The sequence below is a fragment of the Crinia signifera genome, chromosome 12 (genome assembly GCF_055691185.1).
Source record: "Crinia signifera chromosome 12, ASM5569118v1, whole genome shotgun sequence".
NCBI lineage: Eukaryota > Metazoa > Chordata > Amphibia > Anura > Myobatrachidae > Crinia > Crinia signifera.
In genome coordinates, this window is record NC_139228.1 from 60410680 (window position 1) to 60429328 (window position 18649).

The following is an 18649-nucleotide window of genomic DNA, read 5'->3' on the forward strand; positions in this document are numbered from 1 at the left end:
GTGAAGCTGCAGCACTACCCCTCTCCCATGCACAATACATTTAGCTAAAAAAAGAAAAAATATATATATTTAAAAGAAATATACATGCCGACTAAAGGGGGCTCCTAGCCAGAGGGGGGCCCAGCGGTACTGACCCCCTGTGCCCCCTTTTAATCCAGCTCTGCATGCACAGCATAGAAACCAAAGTATATAGCCACCAGAAGGGAACCAAATCCACCATATAATTCAATATGCAAAACTCACCCACAAAGGCCTGACTATACCCTCTCTGATCTCAGTGGTTGCCAGTCTCCCAGCTAAAGATATGGGGCCAGTCAGTGCCAGGGCCGTTGCAAGGCACCGGAGCGCCCCAGGCGAGTCGGGGTGGGGGCGCCCCGGTGCCGGGGGGAGTGGGGGGGGGTGGTACCTGTGGAAAAAACTTGCGTCCCGGCGTCCCTGCAGTGCTGGGGCGGTCAGGGGTGTCCGTGCCATAGGGGTACCTGCGGCGCCGTCATGTGTATAAAGCTGGCTGCGGCCGGCGGGGTCCCTGTAGTGAATAGAAAATAACTAGCGCTTCCCGCGCCGCCGCGCGCATAGCGCTAGTTATTTTCTATTCACTACAGGGACCCCGCCGGCCGCAGCCAGCTTTATACACATGACAGCGCCGCAGGTACCCCTACGGCACGGACACCCCTGACCGCCCCAGCACTGCAGGGACGCCGGGGACGCAAGTTTTTTACACAGTTCGCTGGGGATGAGGGGCGAACTGCCGCCCTCCAGGTGCCGGCGCCCTAGGCAAATGCCTAGAGCTGCGTAGTGGTGGCGCCGGCTCTGGTCAGTGCATTCACTTGATGAGCAATACCCAGAACAAAAAGTAAAAAAGAAATGGCTATCCGAAAGGGATGCGGTCAATTTGCCGGTGGTCGGGATCCCGGCGTTCAGAATCCCGACACTGGGATCCCGGCCGCCGAAATCCCGAAACTTTCTCCCTCCGTGGGTGTCCACGACACCCATAAAGGGAGAATAAAATAGCGTGCCGAGCGTAGCAAAGCACCGGGCCCGCTGCGTGGCGAGCGCAGCGAGCCCGCAAGGGGGGGCGATCCACGTCCCCCCCATGTCGGGATTTCGGCGGTCGGGATTCCAGTGTCGGGATTCCGACCCCCGGGATTACGTATCGGATCCATCCGAAAACCTGCTCTCCGTTGCATGGTTGCCGGGTTCTATTATCGCACCATGACATATATCTGTTTCTCATCTGAATAAATCCTGTGCTGAATGTGAATGCTGCTCCCGTAATTTATCTTTTTTGGATGAGGAGAGTATCTTCACTGACTCTGTATCCTGCACCGCTGAACTGACTGTCCATTAACCCTCTCATACCAAAGCCATAAATACTGTATATACACAGAATTCCTCAAGCAGGTAAATAACCCGGTCTGATCTAGAAGGAAATGTTTGGCTGGAAGCATAGGCATGAAACCAGGGCTTAGATTCTGACCACAAGCTGTTCTGTGTTATTTGTGATTCAGCCAAACAGCTGGAAACAAAGGGAAAAAATCTGCTGCTGTAGTGGAAAAAAAAATCAATATGATTACCTTTAGCTACAGGGCTACATCCAAGTACAATATCCCAGCCAAATGCTCCACGACCCACGCTCAGATAATGCTGCATTGCAGGTAGTAGATTAAAGGGAATCAGGAGACAATTCTTGTCATCATTAAGAATTCAAAAGACACTGGCCCTTATTCTGGTTCACTTGCAAAGGCAAATTCCTTCTCAAATGGACAAAACCATGTGCACTGCAGGTGGGGCAGATATATTTGAATGGGATTTTACTTCAAAGTAAGATCTATATTGCAGTGGAAAAATAAAGCAGTCAGTATTTTCCCTGTACAGAAGCAAAATATTTCACCCAAATCTAACTCTCTCTGCACAAGTTACATCTACCCCACCTGCAGTGCACATGTTTTTTTTCCAGTTGAGAAGGAATTTGCATTTGCAAGTGAACCAGAATAAGGGCCACAATGCTCACAGTGAAGTGCCTGATGCTTTAGTGATCGGTACACAGCCTATTCGCGCTGGGGACCGATGGTGCCGCTCTGCGCATGCTCATATTTGCCCATGTGCAGGGCCGCTGTACAAATGCCTTCAGCGACTATAACAGTCGCCAAGGCGTTTCTACGGGAGAGGGAGAGGCTGGAGAAGGCGAACTCCCAGCGTTTTATGGGCATCCACATGAAAGTGGTGGGCTTTCCCCTGGGAACCGATGGTGGGCCGATGCCCGCAAGGGGGGGCAGCTGACATCACAGGATGTCGGCGCTCGCCCCTTCTTTGGCAGAAATGAATGTCAGTTTAGAATGAATTTTATAATCGAGGAAGAGAGCAATGATTTGATGGTCAGCGACCATCGAAAGATTTCTATCCCCTTTGGCCGTGTGCGAGGGGATGTGTTCGCGTACATCCCCTCACATGGTACTGAAGGGATTCGAGGGGGGGTGGGGGGCGAATGATCAAATGATAATGGCTAATGATTAGAGAATGATGCAGTAAATTTACTGAGATGGGAGTTCTATGGAAGATGGGATGTTGCCCATAGCAACCAATCAGTTTGTAATTCTTAATTTATTTAGAACCTTCTAGAAGATAATAGATCAAATCTGATGGTTTGCTATGGGCTACATCCCATCTTCAATAACATGTCTACAGTGTCTAGGTCAACAGTCAGTACGTCAACAGAAAAAGGTCAACTTGCAAAATGTTCACATTGATATACAGTAATGTTGACACAAGCAAAAGTTCACATGAAAAGGCCGACACATGAAATCTTCTATGTGAGTCTTTCACTTTTTTTTTTATCTTCTTCATTTTTTGGACTTTTTCATACTTTGATTGGGAACAATAAGAGATGTCCACATTGACACAAAAAAAACGTAAAACCTCATGTTGACCTTTTTCATGTGTTGATGTTTTTCATGTCGACCTTTTGCCTTTGTCAACCTTTTGTCAATAGCAACATTTTTGATAATGTCAACCTTTTGCATTTTGACCTTTTGGTGTTGACCTATTGACTGTTGACATGACATAGATAATCTAGACTTTTCCATCCACACCCAGAGACACCATGGTGAAAATCTGGAACAGCACCCTGCCATGTAAAAGGATACTTCATTGCTAATTCTTACAGGCTGAGGGTATCACAAATGCCATAGGATTGAGTTGTTGAGTTGTTAGAAATATGTGTGTACATGTGGTGGGATGGCAGGTTAGTGTAAAAACCAGTTAAATGTTTGTGACCCAAAAACCAGTCCATTGGCTATCGTGGTTTAAAAATTAAACATTCCTGGAGAATCCAAATTGTAGTATGTGCAGTCCACTATAACAACAACAGCCCTCCCTGCTATGTTACACATTCATCAAATTAAAGCTTTCGTATAGCAACCTATAATGCATATAATAACCATAATACAATGGCATTATGAAGCGCCACCTCTGCATTTGTTTATATATATGCCCTTTCACCTGTCACCCTCTTCCTGTCACCCACTGTTTTTCCCTGACACCCTCTGCCTCTCCCTGTCACCCACTGTTGTGTTGCATATTGTGAACTTGGGTTGGGGTGGAGGAGGGGGCCCCAAATTATATTTTGGCACCTGATCTCATCTCCCAAATTGCCACCACTTAGGTCCCCTACTGCACTGCTTTGCCCTGGGGCCCATAATGTTGTTAAGATGGCCCTGGTAGTAGTAGTAATAGTAATTGTAGTACTAGTATTACATTTCTTACATAGAGCATCATATTCATTCATATTCAGATTCTCCAGGAGAGGGGCTGTAGCACAGCCCACAATTCAAATAGAGGAGCCACTGCACAACAGCCCCACCCCTGGAGCCTCCTCTGGGTAATATAGTCTTAAATAGCTCAAAGTTGCAACAGCACATACAGCAGCAACCAATCACACTAATTGCCAGCTGGTTGCTTCGGGCTACAGCACCCTGACAGAGTTGAATCAGATAACCCACTTTGCCAGTAACAAGATATAGAAAAAGGACAGACTTACCAAATTACACCACCTTACCTGATGCCTTATTTTGGCTGCTTGAGGAGACTTAAATCTGACAAGAATGCTTAGTACAGTAAATATTCACAGAGGCTTTAACCATACCTTCAAGCATAAACAATGAGATATTGCGGTGAACATATGATGCAGAATTAATCAATAATACATTAACTGTCAATGTGAGAGACAACTTTAAAAATGTTGCCTAAAGGCTCTTTTGTTTTTAAGCCAAGATAGAGAATGGGAAATCTCTAAACACTTGCCTGCTGCCTTATCTACTTCATAATTTATTATTTTTATTTATATATAAGTGTAAGCCCCAATTTGCCGATGTATCAGAGAAAATGTGTTCATTAACTATTGTTTTCCAGGTTTCAAGATGGAGCAACACTCCATGGAGCTGCCCCTGGTGATAGAATCGCCAATCGCCGTTGTGCACCATCCAACAGAAGGGGGTGTATGCGCACAAGACACTCATGCAGCCAGGTTCTGTCAGAGCCTGCTGCTCCCCAGTCTCCCCCACAGCCCATATTTGCTCTGCCCGTCTCCCTGAGGCGGAGACGGACAGGGAATCCGCTTCCCGCCACTGTTTTGACTGGGACGCTCACGCATCCCAGTCAGAAGGAGCTCCGGTCCACCAGCCTGCGCCAGCTCAGGAGATCTGCCGATTCTTCAGGCTGGATGACAGGTACTCCATCTCTTATATAATAGCCCAGAACTTCAATCTGTGAGTGTGTGTATAATGCTGGGTGGAGTCATACAGTGAACAGCTTGGGGGACGCCCGCCAATTACCGCCATTCTTTCCATGGGCAGGGGGGTGGGGGTGTTATGCAGGCGCTGCCACCCGCCGATGACACTGACGGTGGGGGTGCGGGCTCACCTGCTCTTTCTCTGAAGGCTGGGATGAATGATAGGCAGCTGCTTTCTTCCTGTTCCTCCTGCTCCTCGCGCGGCAAGCAGCTTTTATCCTGCAGCCTGGTACCGCCCTCCAGTGGCCGTCGCCCTAGGCAAATGCCTGAAGCTGCCTAGTGGTGGCGCCGGCCCTGACTGTGAATTAAAGCTATCTGAGACACTATTGAATTCCCCTTCATGATATTGACTCCTATCTCTACACTGGACTTTCACACAGGATTCTTCATTGTCTAATTGTCCCCTCTTTGTACATGTTACCGCTACTCTCACTTGATTAATTGAATGCTATTGTACATTTACGTGATTAGCCAAACTCAAGACTTCTCAGCAGATTCAATAGCTGAGTCTATTGTGACACTGCCATTGCAGTTAATGTTTTACGATAAGATCTGACCTACAGTATTAGGCACATATTTCGGAACACATTTACATCTGCTCAATCCTTGGAGAGAAGAAGCCTGTTGTGAAAAGTGCAAAAAAATATACCGTAAATGACTTTTGTGTCTCGCATTGCAACAAAAACAAAAAGCTGTAAATGCTAATGTATTCTATGTACTGAGCGACGCGGTGCTGTATTATATGCAAATCAAAGACATCTCCAGAAAGCCAGAAAGATAATGCAACATACTTTGCAAAAGTTAAAGTAAGACATGTACAAAGCAACAAGTTCAAAGAAAATGTTCTCTGTTCCTTAAAATAAATGGAGGTTGGAAATTGCATTGTTCTCCAGAGGTAAATTGAAATACTATTCATACCATACTCCAGAAACCTGGAGAGGAAAGGAGAAACTTGGAGAGGAGACTCCCTGTAGCTTTTTCGTGGGCAGGGCTTGCCGTCATTACCCCCGCTCCTTCCTGGTAAATGTCGTTATTCATGGCTTTTCGGGGGACGGGGTGGTACTAAATTATGTGATTTGTATTTGACCTGCAGAGGGAGGAAGTCCGGGGTTGCGGAGGTGCCCACTAAATGCTTATGTTGGGCACAATCTCCTGACAATGGAGTAGATTCAGACCTGTACGTTTGGATCCCCAATGTTCGTGGTTTGCGCATGCGCGATTAGGCACATGTGCAAACTCAATGATAAAACAGCATCAGGGGTGTCAGCAGGGGAATGTCCAGCATTTTATGGGAGTCCCCATAAAAATTCTAGGCATTCCCCCTACGATCACAGGCATGACAATGCCTGCTAGGGTTGGGTGGATGACATTACATGATGTCAGCGCCTGCCCCAAACTTAGCTGATACCGGCCGGAATAAAAGTCAGTTTAGGGGAGAAAAATCATTCAATGGTGAGTGACTATCGAATGATTTCTCTCCCAATTGGCTGCATGCAAGGGGATGTGCTCTCATAACCACAGCAACCAACTGGAATCTAACTCTTATTTATTTAGCACCTTCTAGAAGATAATAGAATAAAAGTAAGTTAGAGTCATATTAACCTTAATAACATTAATTCCCAGCCCTTTCCAGACAATTTTGACCACTTTACAGCCCACAATAATGTTTTCATTCAATTTAGACCAAGGTCTGCAGCAAACTGGCTGATTATTAACACACGGAACTTCTGTCAGTATCAGTATGGTGTATTGGGGTGCAGTTCACACAAACTATAAAGAAGAGCAAAATATATATATATTTTTTTTATGTGCATGTATAACGCTGCGTGGACGCAGAACAATCACACAAGTAACTTGAGGTGTATACTATTGGGGTGTAGTATACACCAAAAAAATAAAGAACAGCAAAATGTATTCTTATTTTGTATTTTTTTTTTTTTTTTATGGACGGGGCTTGTATAAAACTGTCTGGACCGTGGAGGCAGAACAATCACACAGAGAACTTGTTCTGCTTCTGGCAGTAGTATATGGTGTATTGGATTGCAGTGCAGCACACCACAGTGACCACACACACCACAATGAAAAGCTGACTAACAGCCTGTGTGTGTACAACTGTACCCTACTACACTGACTGACAGCCTGCCTAACACACAACCAGTACAATTACTACAATAAAATTAAGTATATTATATGTATAATATATAACCCAGCACACAAACCCCTCTGCAGTCTGCACAGCACAAACCCCTCTGCACTGCACAAACCCCTCTGCACTGCACAAACCCCTCTGCTCTGAGTCTGCACTGCCACAAACCCCTCTGCACTACACAACACCCCTCTGAGTCTGCACAGCACAAACCTCTCTGAAGTCTGCAATCTGCACTGCACCTCTGTCTGCACCGCAAAGCACCCCTCTGCACACTAATGATGACAAGTTCAATACCCCTCTAGCCTGCACAATGCCCAGACCCGCCACCAGCAATGCTGTGCGCAGCTTGAAGCGTAACTGTGAAATGGCACCGAATTCTCAGGACACAAAGTTTTAATAGACACGCCGTCTCGCGAGAATCCAACGACAGATTCCCGTGTTCGGCCGAACAAATCCAGAAACTCACGAGCGCGGCTCGCGGCACGTTGGGCCGGATATTTTCGGAGTGGTTCGGAATCCGCGGACTCCAAACCGCTCATCTCTAAGATTTACCCCACACATCAAGGCCATCGCTGACTTGTATACTTCACTTCCAGATGAAATATTTATATGTAAACAATAGGATGGGATAATGCAGCCACACATAAATGCTACTGTGGGTATAAAGAAGGTGATAAACTGTTTAAAGCCAGCGTTAGCTCTAATATTAAATGTAGGCCCATATATTTCAGCAAATTGTATGTGATAAGACGTAGGAAGCAGTACAAAGGTTTATCGGTAAATCAAAACAAACTGCTTTCTCTACCTACAAATTTATCACTGTATTATCATAAAAAGCAGATAAAGAAAAGGGTTTAGCTCTACTGAATACACAACCAATTATCAGAAGCAACGTGAACGACAATTACCAAATGATAGATACTTGCAGGAACTAAGGACAGCTAGTCTTAAGCTGGCCATACATGAGGAACACAGGCAAAACTGTGGAGTGGTCCAGGGATGCACCGGACCAACTATTCACCCAAAACTCTTTTCTTTCTTTTTATTCCCCTTGACACACTTATACCATGTGCGGATTTAGGAGGTGCAATTACCGAGGTCGCCAACTGTAATGCACATTCTAGATCCCTCCTTAAGGCTGCCACTTGGACTGGTCTGCTACTGGAGGTATGTACGGCTATCGCAACACCATGATGCTGACACTGCACGGGCCCTCCCTGTCACTCACTGCCACCGAGGAACAGCAGCACCAAGGAGCAGCAGTGATCCAGGACGACCAGACGAGAAGAGAATGACGGGTGGTGGCCAGCAGTGCCCCATGCTTGTGACCCATTGTGTATCACCATCATCCTCATCAGCAGCCATCTCCTCCTACTAGTGTGTGATGCATACAGTGCAAATGTGTGGTGAATTTGTGTGTGGGGTGTATGTAGTGCATGCCATGCATGTTACCTCCACAGACAATGAGCATGTAATCCCCAATGACAATGAGCATGTAAATCCCTTGTTGCAAGGAGCACTTAACCCTGTATCAATGAGCAATTTATTTATTTGTAAAATCTAAAATTTAGAACCCATTACCAGCTTTCTAATTTTGCCTATGATTAGAACGACCCCGATCTGAGTCACAATTTCCCTGGAACTTCCTGTCAGCTTCCCAGACACATGATAGATCTTACAGATGGAGCACCTCTCAGCCAGCGCTGGGGCTCGCCAGAATGTCCCCGCTGGTGATCGCTGGCGGAAAGGCACTCCTTCTGACTGGGACTCACGAGCGGGGGATGGGAACCATGTCCGTTTATGCTTCAGAGTAGGGCATGGTCGGGGGTGGGTTCTGGGAGGTGATGGGGACCGGTGAACAGTGACGAGGATGTGGCGGGGAAAGACAGTGAGCTCCGTCGGACGGGGATGCACGAGCATCTTGTGTGCACATGCCCCCTTCCTGCAGCTGGCGGTTGGCGGTCCATCTGTATTTGTGGAATTTCACATAAGATCGATCCTAAGATCTGCAACTGCCAGCATACTGATCATTAGCAGCATCTTCAGATCATGTGTGCAAGAACATAAGATAATAAAATCCACCACACAATCCGCAGGCCCACGCATTAGATCGTAATCTTACCAACACACTCAGAACTGCAGAGAAGATCATTGGGACGGACCTTCCCTCTGTCCAGCACCTGTACCTGTCCAGAGCAAAAAAGTGGACAACGAGGATAGAATCCTACTACATCCTGGCTATGGCTTGTTTAACCTGCTGCCTTCAGGCAGACGCTACATGGCCATTCCCACCAGGTCCACCAGAGGCCTAAAAAGTTACCTCCCTCAAGCGGTTCACCTGTTGACACGTGTACTCGTAAACACCTCACTGTCTAGTCACGCCGTAACCCTCTGCACAAAATCTAACACGGTGTCCCCTCGGAATAACTTTCTGTATGACTGTACATGTTCCCCCACCTGTTTATATTGTTTTATTGTTTATACTGTATGCTGTTTACTTTTTACCCACCTGGGTGCTGCACAGCAAACCGAAAACAAATTCCTAGTATACGCAAGTATACCTGGCCAATAAAGCTGAAAACACACATAATGCATCGTACGACCCGTCGAAATTGTGCATTCGTGGCCGGAAATCTTTCTGATGTATGGCCAGTTTGAGATTGATTACAGTACAAAAAATCAGAAAGATGGCTGCCCAATGATAATGGACCTGTCCTGTTTATTCTTGTGTAACTAATGTATTAAAGCAGAAAAAATGGAGGCAATACAGTAGCCATTTTCTCAAAGTTAAAGTCAGCCTTGTGCATGAAAGACATGCAAAGATGTTCTGCTGTATTTCCAAGATGTAGATCTGACAGAAGTTGACCTTTTATGTATATTGGATATAGATTCCCTGGACACTAATGTTCCTCATAATGAATCATTGTCTGCAGTGTTCCCATCTCTAGGTGGAAGCAGTAAATATCCGTCTGTACTGTACAAGTGCTAAGGTCACATTTTGATTTGATTTTGAATAGATGTTTTTAATTCAAAAATGATTATTACTCCCCAGAACAAAGGGTCAGGGTTTCCAATAGCTCCTTCATAGGTGTCATGAAGAACAAATCATCTATAAAAGAGTATTATAGCAATCCTTTGTCAATGGCAGACATTGGTGGATGTGTGGTGTAGGTGCAAATACAACGTCAATTACTTGTTGCTGAATAAATTGCCGACAGTGTGGCATTAAGAGAGGAGGTGGCATTAAGTTGCATTAAGGGGGAGGGGACTGTGTGCAGTCTCTGTCTTGGTACCCATTCTGTCTAGTTGGCAGGGCCAGTGCCAGGTCTTTTGTCACCCTAGGCAAAACTCCTGCCTTCTGCGCCTGCCCTCCCCCTTTCCCCCCCATTACCCACTCCAAATAAATCAAGTACATATATACAAACACTGCATTAAAATATGCAGCAACGGCACATAGTAACAACCCGGCCGGGAACAACATCTTACCACCGGGTTGACAGGGACGGTGCTTCCAGCTGTCACCATCTTCTAAAGCTGGGGTAGCCAACCCTAGTCCTCGAGAGCTACCAACAGTGCATGTTTTGCAGGTCTCCTCACACAATCACAAGTGAGCTAATTAGCTCCATCTGTGTATCTTTTAAAATGTGTCAGGTATTAATGAGTGCAGCTGTGCAGCAGCTGGGTTGTCTGGAAAATGTGAACTGTTGGTAGCTCTCGTAGGCTAGGGTTGGCTACCACTGTTCTAAAGTATGGTGCAGCCGGCCAGATCACTACTGCACTGGTCAGGCGCTTGTTCCTTCTGCTGCTGCTGCTGCTGGTGGGGAGTCCCTGGTTCCCGCTGCAGTTGCTGACCGCCTAGCGCTGCTGCTGCTGGTGCAGAGGAGCTGGCTGCCTAGCGCTGCTACCGCTGGTGGTGAGACACTGGTCCCCGCTGGCCCATATACCGTGGAAACTGGCTTTAAAAAAAAAAAAAAAAGACTGGTGCAGGGAAAATAGGGGAGGGCAGCTATTCCCGAACCCTCTCCTGCCACCAATGTACTTAATTTAAATGTTGGTCTGAAGAAGAGGCGCCCTCTAGTGGCTGGCACCCCAGGCAGCTGCCTAATCCTGCCTAGTAATAGGGCCGGCCCTGCTAGTTGGCAGTGCCTTAATATAATGAGCATGCTCAAAACATGATGAAAATTACAACTATGCCCTTTTTCTGTTGATCTGTGCCACTCTGTCTCTGCTAACACATGACTCTTCAGAGGTAAGTATTGAGGTGCAGAGTGTGAGGTACCCAGTACAAATTATCATACCTCCCAACTGTCCCGTTTTTGGGTCAGTCCCGCATCCCACCTGGGGCCGGCTGTGTCCCGCGGTGGGGGGTTTGGCAGTTTGGAGTCCTCCCTGCTACCCACTGCTCTTCTTAGCAGAGCAGCGGAGAATAGACGCTGTGCGCATGCAGAAAGGGGATGGGGCATGGGCAGCAGCTCTCACGGCGCTGGCCACTCCCCCAACAGTGTAAAAAATGGAAGGCATGGTCTCGCATCAGAGCCGCGGGCATAGATCACACCCCCTGACCCCCCCCTAATTGTGGGTGCGCGTCTGTGTCCCTTTTCCACTGCCACCAATGTTGAGTGATATGCATTCTAGATATGCCACTGAGTTGGTAAAATCTCTTTAAAGAAGCAAGAAAGTAAACTTGAAATATATGAATGGTTACAATATTAATAGTAATACTACAGTAATAATAATAATAAAGAAGTGGTATATTAATTTCACAGTAATAATGTCAACTTACAGCATGCCGACACAAGAATACTGGCAAGGTCTCAATAGTGACATTATGGGCGAAATTGACTAAGATGGGAGTTCTATTTCAGATCAGATGTTGCTATGAGCAACCACTCAGAATTATCTATTCATTTCTAGAAGATGCTAAATAAATAAGAAGTAGATTCTGATTCCATGTGAAATAGACTCTCTAATTATATTAATGGGAATTTAATATCATGGGTGAGATGTAATAGGATGAGAGATTCAGAAAGTGAGAGATTTGGTAAGAAATCTCCAGGTTTTTTTAAAGAGGCAATCATTTACACTGCACCATATTTTACAACACCTCGACCACCAAGGCACCTATGCAAGAGTCCTATTCGTGGACTTCAGCTCAGCATTTAATACTATCGTTCCCGGCATCCTGCAGCTAAAACTCCTTTCCTTAGGAGTCCCAGGATCAACATGCTCATGGATAGTGGACTTTCTAACAGCAAGGGAACAGGTGGTCAAAGCCGGCGCCTTCTTGTCCAGCACACGAACAATCAGTACTGGAGCTCCCCAAGGATGCGTCCTCTCCCCTCTGCTCTTCTCTCTCTACACTAATGACTGCACCTCAGCTGAGCAGTCAGTGAAAATCATCAAATTCGCAGATGACACCACTATCATCGGCCTAATCAAGGATGGTGACGAGACCGCGTACAGGCATGCAGTGGGGAAGCTGACACAGTGGTGCAGCAGCAACAACCTCGATCTAAACCCCACCAAAACAGTTGAGATGGTGGTCGACTACAGGAAAAAAACAAATGCACTAGCCCCGCTAACAATAGCCAACGCAGTGGTGTCGCGGGTTGATTCCTTCAAATTCCTAGGGACAACCATGTCCAGTGACCTAAGATGGGGATTAAACATAACCACAAACATCAAAAAGGCCCAACAGCGCCTGTTCTTCCTGAGGCAACTCAGGAAATTCAACATCCCACAGGAGCTGCTGTGCGTATTCTACACCGCCATCGTGGAGTCTGTCTTATGTTCCTCGATCACAATCTGGTACGGTGGTGCAAGCAAGAACGACAAACAAAAACTGCAGAGGGTAGTGAAGACTGCGGAAAGGATCATAGGGACCGACCTCCCCCCGATAAGGGATCTGTTCTCATCCAGGGTAAGGAAACGTGCTGAGAAGATCGCAAACGACAAGCTGCATCCTGGTCACAACCTGTTAGACATCCTACCATCCAGAAGACGGTTCAGATCCGCAAGAAGCTTCTTTCCGTTAGCCGTCCATCACCTGAACAATCCAATCAAAGCGAATGCAATCCCAATATCAACAGCCAAACAACGTGTCCCTACTTGGCGACCTGACCACCATAGTCATAGCTAGAAATTAAATGCATGTAATGTCTTTATGTAATATATGTAATGTCTCCCTCTCCCCCTTTTCATCCCTGCTTGATGCTGCACTGTAATCCACAAAAAATTCCTAGTGTGCGCAAGCACACATGGCCAATAAAGTTGATTCTATTCTATTCTATTCTAAAATCAAACTGGTCAAGCAGTGTAAATGATTGCCGCTTTAAAATAAACTTGAGATTTCTTACCAAATCTCTCCCTTTCTGAATCTCTTATCCTATTACATTTCACCCCATGTGTTTTTTTTTATTTTTTAGTCATAATAAATAAATGCATTCTGTATGTCACTTTACTGTATGCTGTTTTATTATTCTAACCTGAGCCTTCTGGTTCATGTGCATTTGTTTGGGTTGCACAAGAATATATGCCATTATTTATGGAGGAAGTCAGAATATCTGGGTTAATGTTTTTGTTTATGGAGAATTCCCTTACCAGCTAATGTACTGCTTCTAATTGATTAATACTCAGCCTATGATTTGACCCGATTTCTCCATGACACAGTGTGTGGGGTGTCTGGGTCCAAATAAATCAATGCTCAGCTGTTGCTGAAAGCTTAAACACATGGATGGTAAATACTTCTGTCTTACATATCGTAATCTGCTTGACTCCAGCTGAAGCAACAACCTCAAAACAAAATATAAAAAATGTACAATTGATTGTAGAATTAACTTATTTGTAGAAGATACACAACCCCCCCCTGGCTGTATTATCCATAAGGCTGACTAGGCTGAAGCATAGGGACCCAACAGGAGTTAAGGGTATGTCTATTGTCATTCCTAGATGTATTATCTAGACCAGGGTTGCCTACATTTAAAGTCTCTTCTCTGGGAGAAGCCCGGAGAGGAGACTGTCCGCAACACTTCGAGGGGTGGGGCCTGATGTAGACGTCATCAAGCCCAGCACCAGAAATGCAAATCCCAGAATTGGCGAGTCTTTGACATCATTTGCATCTTTAGCCCCGCCTCCTCCCCCAGAAAGCCGTGAATCGTTGGAAATTAACACTGCCACTGGCGAGATGTGCGGGGCTGGGGGGTAGGGTGCTGGTATCCGTAAATGTTGCCCACTTTTCCAGGGGGCTCCGGAGGGGGACAAGATTTTCGGGAGCCTCCCAGCCATTCCAGGAGGGTAGGCAACCTTGATCTATACCATCCCTTTAGAATGTAAGCTCTCACAAGCAGGGCCCTCTCATCTAATATGCTTTTCTTAGAATATATCTCTGCCACCCTGACAATTGCTTCACTGTCCTGTCCCCTGACACAACTGTCTTTATTTACCATGTTCCTAAATTTAATTCTACTGTAATTCGTTATTTTCTTGTTTTTAGCTCATCTATGTATTGTCCGGCGCTGTGGAACCCTTGTAGCGCCATATAAATAAACAATAATATAATAATAATTGTATTTTCTGAGGCACCATTGGCTGAGCCCTAGAAAGGTTGAGTATAGGTCATTCGGTCGACCCATATTAGGTTGACATTCATTGTTGACCTATTTCATGTGTTGACATGGCTTAAGTTGATAAATGAAATAGGTCAACATGGCGAAGGTCGACACAAGCATTAGGTTGACAGTCAAAAGGTTGACAACATTTTTTTTTATCCTGAATGTCGACATAGTTGACACCTGTAGACATGAACACTGTGAAAGTGTATCGCATCCCCTCGCATGGCTCGCTGCATTTGCCGTGCTTCAGGAACTATAATATTCTTCCTCCACGCTCTAAAGGGTGGTAGGGAAAGAAATACCACCTGTTGGCACATGTCAGCTCAGTGAAAAATTCATGTCGACCTTTTGACTGTTGACCTTCCAATTGTCGACCTGGGGATTGTAGGACTGGAGACAACCAATAACTCACTTAATGGTGATGAACCAGTTGCAAAGTTAGCCACAATAAAGTAATTGATCGAGTCTTCCAGACAGATCTAGACCACTGAAGTATCAATGAGCGCAATGTTGCTATACACCTAAAACCTGCAGCTAACCAATATAGGGTCACAAACATCAGTTTAGGGCAGGGCTGGGCAACACCGGCCCTCCAGATGTTAGTGAACTACACATCCCAGAATGCTTTGCATTAGTTTTGCTATGTGGCCATGCTGAAACTGATGAAAGGCATGCTGGGATGTGTAGTTCTCTAACATCTGGAGGGCTGGTGTTGCCCAGCCCTGGTTTAGGGTCACTAACATAAGTTTTAAAATAGCAATGCTTTTAAAGAGTTCTTTCATAAAGCATCCTTTTAAGCAAACATGTGATCAAAGAATGGTATTTGGAGTCACCAGATGGAACCAGTGCTGGTCGAAGAGCAAGGTGCTGTTTCTTTAAATACCCCCTACCCCTTGTATTTTTTTGGATCCAAGACAGGCTTTTTTTAACATTTTTTTTGTTGACATACAGTACTGTACTTATATTTATTTTGCCTCTGGGGAACTGGTACAAACTTCCACCACTGGCAATCTTCTTGTTTGTAAAACATGGAAGCCAAGCATGGACATCAATACCATCGGAAAACAAGCTTAACTAAAACAATCATAAATTCCAGTGTGTTAGTTAAGAAAAAAACACCCATGTCTGTTCGACATTACCCTTGTTTGATCCTGGATAAACATGGGTAAAATGCCAAGCTTAGTAAATTTACCAACATAGAGTGTGGACGCAATGTTCTAACATCCGCGACCCTACATTGCCCCCCCCCCCCTCTGCCAGGTACAGCATTCTTAATAATCGCATATGCCCTAACATATGCGATTATTAACACAAAGGACATCGCTTCCGATAAGAGCAGGCCTTTGCAATGCGGCTTGGCTGCTGGACTTCCAGATCTAAGACCCAGGAGTCTCTCTGTGCATGTGCAGAGTGCCAGGGCCAGCCACGGGGCAAAAGCTAGCGATTCCCTCCGCAGCACTGACCCGACGGAGGGGCATTAGAACATATAGAAATGCAGTAAAAAAACAGATACCACATTACTGTTTTAGAGCATCATGCCCTATGTCACAATGTTCCAAGATTTTATTAAACAAAGACATCCAAACATATTTCAGTATGCAGTTCATGACTTTTTATTCCAGGCGCTGACATTGCATTGTCATTAAGTACATGACGTTTAAAGCTTCAAAAAGTGATAAAACAGAGAGTGATAAACAGCCAGCCAATCAGCTACTACCTGCCATGTTACAGGCTGAGTTTAAAAAATAACAGGAGCCGATTGGCTGGTTGTTTATAGCTCTCCACTTTAACACTTTTTTGAAGCTTCATGCATCTGGCCCTTAGACACTGCCTGCTTGATAATTAATATGTAAATCACAGTTTGATGTTGTATTCTGCCAGAACGTTTATGAAAAGCTTCAAAATGTTAACATTCCAACATATTCTAAATTACACCCTATGGATATTTTGCATCCTAATAAACAGTGTTATTGGAGGTCATACTTGTTGACTCGAAAAATCTGTGGAGTGTCGGCAGCTGCCCACCCCCAGCACCTGAGCTTTGGACGAAATACCATGGGACCCCCTAGCATTTTCATGTGCCGCCCATGGGTGAGACTTGTGTCCACCACCCCATGCCCCTCACCCGCATTGGTCCGTGCGAACAGGCCGGCAACTCTACAATTTCCCCACGTTCATTCGGACAGATGGCACATAATGGAATATGTGCATGCACAGTTCAGCACCATCGCTCACCATTGCGACTTATCTATTATTTGTCCCATTGCTTCATATGGATATTTTCCCCTTTGTGAAAAATGCTCTGTTCAGTCACCACTACATTATGTGAGATAAATCTGCAAAGTATTATCTTGACTTCCCAAGGCATCCAAGACATATTGCTTTCTCTTGTATCAATGACCTTTACTTCTCATATAACTTTTCATTATGTGACATTTATTCTGATAAATATACTTTATAAAATGCTGTAAGAAAGTTATTTTTGAATGTATAAAATCTCTAAGGTGCAATGAGATAAAATTATACAATATTTTCCCAACTTAGTTATTATCCTCAAACCTTCCGAATAGATTCCGATTCAGCATGGTGTGCTTTTGCAAATGCTCATACAGTTTCCTTGTTATCACAGGACCTGTTTGCACACGCAGTCCCTTACTGCCTCTGCCTGATTGACAAACAGAAGCATTAGGAGGCAGGGGTGGCTGGCGTTTCTGAAAAAGGGGGCATGTCACCCCCATTTTCCATGAAGGCATACCCTCCAACTGTACCTATTCAGTCGGTACAGTAGCAGTTTTTAACAGTCTGTATCGGCTAAATCAAAGTGTACCGAATGTACTGGTTTTCTTTAGTTTTCAGGCGGCTCCTCAGTCCACCTTCTCGTCACTGTGATCCACGGTCCCGGCCGGTACTTGAAATCTATTATCTGGCCCGTTGCTGTCTTCTGCACTCGTTCCCAGTGATGGGGGGAGTTGAAGTGAATTGCGCTGCTGGATTACACAATGTTACTAAAAACACACTGAACTTGGCTGGAGAAAATGAATGCTGGACACACTGTTGCTTTTTATGAGTTTTCTATGAAAGTAAATAAACACATAAATATACACTTAATACATAATATAAAAACAATACTAAAAATCAAGTAAATCTGATGGTGAATTGGGATCCCAATTTTATGAGCTGTAATAGCTTTTAGAGGATGCAGCAATGTTAATTGGTCGACAGAATATTGCAGTAGTATGCGTATATTGATAGTTGCTGGTACCAAAATAAAAAGGGGGTCCAAATTGTGCACAGTAAACGGAGTACAGTAAACGGAGTACAGTCAAAGGAGGGAAAGGTTACAAGTGGAGTACCCCAGGGATCTGTACTTGGACCAGTGCTTTTTAATATCTTTATTGGTGATATTACAAATGGAATTGAGGGTAAAATGTGCCTTTTTGCAGATGACACAAAGGTATGCAACAGGGTAGACACACCAGGAGGGGTAAAACAAATGATTGATGATCTAGGTAGATTAGAGGAATGGTCAAGAGCATGGCAACTACAGTTTAATGCCAAAAAATGCAAAATCATGCACTTGGGTTGCAAAAATCCAAAGACTAAATATAGTATAAATGGCACTATAATGGAAACTACTGAGGAAGAGAGGGATCTAGGTGTCACTATTTCAGGGGACTTAATGGCAGGTAGGCAATGTAACAAAGCAATGAAGAAGGCAAGTCAGATGCTTGGTTGCATAGGGAGAGGTATCAGCAGTAGAAAGAAAGAAGTAATAATGCCACTGTATAGGTCATTGGTACGACCTCATCTAGAGTATTGTGTTCAGTTCTGGAGGCCATATCTCCAGAAGGATATAAATACATTAGAGACTGTACAAAGAAGGGCAACTAAAATGGTGCATGGCCTACATCACAAAACGTACCAGGAAAGACTAAAAGATCTTAATATGTATACTTTAGAGCAGAGAAGGGAAAGGGGGGACATGATAGAAACTTTCAAATATATCAAGGGTTTTAACAAGGTACAGGTGGGAGACCTTCTTCACAGGAAGAGGAGCAGCAGAACACGAGGACATGCACTGAAACTAGAGGGAGGAAGATTCAG